Here is a 3,981-nt window from a genome sequence, read left to right as displayed (position 1 = left end):
CTTTTCTTTTTCTTTCCCCCTTTCTCCTACACTTTTTCGTCTTTTCCCTTTTCTTCCCTTCTTTTCCCATTATTTTCATTCTCTTTGTAGTTCTGCATGTTATATTTTGATAAAGTAATAAAAACACTTGGAGCATCACATTCATCGTACCGCCCAGAGGTACGTCAGAAGAATACCTAATGTAGAATTGTGTTGGAAACGTACACACAGCGTGTGATCTAAATGAGGGCACTGGGATGTGCCAGACGGGAGCAGGAGGAGTCGCCAGTCCACTTAACGGTCAGAGAAAGAGACGTAGGAAGCAGCCGCCATAATAGATCCGTAGTTAAAAGTAACAGTGGGAAGTTTGTACTTTCAGACTTGCAAGATTCTGTTAATATAGTCCTTTTAGCTGAACTTCTGTCTTCTTTATCTTGTCTTTGCCTTCAATGGGAGCCTATAACTGGGGACATACAATTGTCTCATAGATGGAAGAAAACACTAGCTGGAAGGTTGGACACTGACCCATCAAATCTCCTAGGCCATCCATCATTGGAGTCCGTGGATTCGCACGGTCTCTAATCCTTCCTCCAGCTTGGGGAGAGGATGCTCCAGACAGCAACAGTCAGAGAAACCAGGTGGGATCCAGGCGCCACGTTCATTGCTGTCCCAACAGCCCATATTTTAAGATCAGAAGAAGAGAACAGAGCAAATACAACCATTATGTGTAATAATTGATACTAGAATAGAATAGAGATGGAAGGGACCTTAGAGGTCTTCTAGTCCAGTCCTCCTCTCAAGCAGGAGAACCTATAGCATCTCAGACAAGAGACTGTCCACCTTCTTCTTAAAAAACACCAGTGATGGAGCGCCCACGATTTCTGGAGGTGAGCTGTTCCACTGGTTAGTTGTTTTCACTGTCAGGAAGTTTCTCCTTAATTCCAAGTTGCTTCTCTCCTTGATCAATTTCCAACCATTGTTTCTCGTCCTGCCCTCTGGTGCTTTAGAGAATAACGTGACCCCCTCTTCTTTGTGGCAGCCCCTCAAATACCAGAACATTGCTATCATGTCTCCCCTACTTCTTCTTTTCTTTCGACTAGCCAGACCCAAGTCCTGCAGCCGTTCTTTGTATGTTTTAGTTTCCAGGCCTTTGATCATCTTAGTCGCTCTTCTCTGAATTTTTTCCACACTCTCAACATCTTTTTTGTGATATGGTGACCAAAATTGGCTGCAGTATTCCAGCTGTGGTCTTATTAGGGTTTTATAAAGCGGTATTAATACTTCACGTGTTCTTGATTCTATGCCTTTGTTTATACAACCCAGGATTGTATTAGCTTTTTTGGCTGCTGCTGCACACTTCTGGCTAATAGTCAAGTGATCATCCCCTAGGATTCCAAGGTCCCTCTCACAGTTACTGTGTTTAAGCCAGGTCTCACCCAATCTGTACTTGTACCTTTTATTTTTCCTGCCTAAATGTAAAACTTAGCTTTTCTCCACATTGAAATTCATTTTGTTGGATAGGGTTCATTGTTCAAGTTTGTCAAAATCTTTTTTGGATCCTGAGTTTGTCTTCTGGGGTGTTGGCTACTCCTGCCAATTTGGTGTAATTTGTGAATTTGATGTATTCCCCTTCAATTCCCTCATCTAAGTCACTTATGAAGATATTGAAGAGTACTGGGCCTAAGACGGAACCTTGTGGTACCCCACTGTTTACTTCTCTCCACGTGGATGTAGTGCCATTGAGGACTACTTGTTGAGTACAGTTTGCCAGTCAGCTACAGATCCATCTGGTAGTGATGTTGTCTATTCCACCTTTTTCTAGCTTGCCAAGGAGTAGAGTGTGGACTACCTTATCAAATGCCTTACTGAAATCTAAGTATACTGTGTCCACAACATTTTGCTGATGTACCAGTTTAGTCACTTTATAGAAGAATGAAATAAGATTGGTTTGGCATGATCTGTTTTTAACAAACCCCTGCTGGCTACTGGTTATGACTTTGTTTGCTTCTAGTTTTTTGCAGATCTATTTTTTTATTATCTTTTCCAGGATCTTCCCAGGTATTGATGTTAGACTGATTGGTCTGTAGTTTCCTGAGTCTGTTTTTTTCCCCTTTCTTAAACATAGGGACCACATCGGCCCTTTTCCAATCCGCAGGTACTTCCCTGGTGCTCCAGGATTTGTGAAAGATGTGGTGCAATGGTTCTGAGATAACATCTGTCTGCTCTGGGATGTAATCTATTGCGTCCTGGCAGTTTATTTCTGTCAAGGTCGGATAGGTGTTCTCTTACCATTTTCTTGCTTATTTTAATTTTTCTTTCTAGTTTCTCTTTTGCAGTGTTTTTTTTAATATGTTAGGCTATAGTTTCCTTTATGTGAAGACTGATGCAAACTATGATTTAAGCAGCTCTGCTGTCTCCCTGTTGCCTGTTATTTCCTTGCCATCTTCTCTCTGTAGTGGACCTACAGTTTCCTTGACTTTTTTCTTGTTGTTAATATATTGGAGGAAACTTTTTTTATTACCCTTGATTTCTGTTCCAAGTCTTTGTTCATTCTGAGCCTTTGCTTTCCTGACTTTGCATGTTCTGGCTGTCTGCTGATAATCGGCCTTAGTTATGTGCCCCTCTTTCCATTTTTTGTATTTGTCCTTTTTGTCTTTCAGTTTGTCAGAGAGATCTTTGTGCAGCCATGCCGGTATTGTCTTGAATTTCTTGTTCTTCTTTTTCAGTGGTATTGTGCTGGTCTAGGCTTTAATGTTCGCATTTTTCAGAGTTTCCCACGCTTCTTGAGTTGTTTTCCCCTTTAGGATTTTCATCCATGGGATCTTTCCTAGGTTCTCTCTGAGTTTGTTAAAGTCAGCTCTTTTGAAGTTTCAGACCCAGGTTGGATTGTTTTCTATTGCTAGTGTTTGCATTATATTTAATTCCAGTATGACGTGGTCACTTTTGCCAGAGGTTCTGGTAACTTCAACTCCCTCTATCACTTCTTCTCTGATGAGATGAGTACTGATGAGAACACCACTTGTGCTCCTGGCTTCTTAACTTTATTGCCTAGTTGTTTATAATCTCTCACTATTGTACTCACGTTCTTTGCTGTGTCATCCATCCCAATGTGGAGGAGGAGGAAAGGGTAGTTGTTGTTGTTAATTGCAAAGTCATGTCCGGTCCATTGTGACCCCCTGGACAACGTTCCTCCAGGCCTTCCTGTCCTCTACTATCTTCTGGATTCCATTTAAGTTCACTCCTACTGCTTCAGTGACTCCATCCAGCCACCTCATTCTCTGTCGTCCCCTTCTTCTATTGCCCTCAATCTTTCCCAGCATTAGGCCCTTCTCCAGTGAGTCCTTCCTTCTCATTAGGGGGCCAAAGTATTTGAATTTCAACTTCAGGATCTGGCCTTCTAAAGAGTAGTCAGGGTTGATCTCTTCTAGGACTGACCGGTTTGAACGCCTTGCAGTCCAAGGGACTCGCAGCAGTCTTCTCCAGCATTGTAGTTCAAAGGCCTCAATTCTTTGTTGCTCAGCCTTTCTTATGGTCCAACGTTCACATTCATACATTGCAACTGGGAAAACCATGGCCTTGACTATACGCACTTTTGTTGGCAGGGTGATGTCTCTGCTTTTTAGTATGCTGTCTAGATTTACCATAGCTTTCCTCCCCAGGAGCAAGCATCTTTTAATTTCTTACTGCAGTCTCTTTAGTTCCTCTTCACTTTCTGCCATTAGAGTGGCATCATCTGCATATCTTAGGTTGTGGATATTTCTCCCGGCAATCTTAATTCCAACTTTTGATTCATCTAGCTCTGACTTTCTCATGATGTGCTCTGCATATAAGTTAAATAGGCAGGGCGACAGTATACAGCCTTGCCGGACTCCTTTCCCAATTTTGAACCAATCAGTGGTTCCGTGTCCAGTTCTCACTGTTGCTTCTTGACCCACATATAGGTTTCTCAGGAGACAAATAAGATGGTCTGGTACTCCCATCTCTTTAAGAACTTGCCACAAT

The sequence above is a fragment of the Protobothrops mucrosquamatus genome, unplaced genomic scaffold, assembly GCF_001527695.2.
Source record: "Protobothrops mucrosquamatus isolate PMUCROS unplaced genomic scaffold, P.Mucros_1.0 scaffold5248, whole genome shotgun sequence".
In the NCBI taxonomy this organism is placed as follows: Eukaryota; Metazoa; Chordata; class Lepidosauria; order Squamata; family Viperidae; genus Protobothrops; species Protobothrops mucrosquamatus.
The sequence above is the reverse complement of the archived record's forward strand: the minus strand, read 5'-3'. Positions refer to the sequence as shown.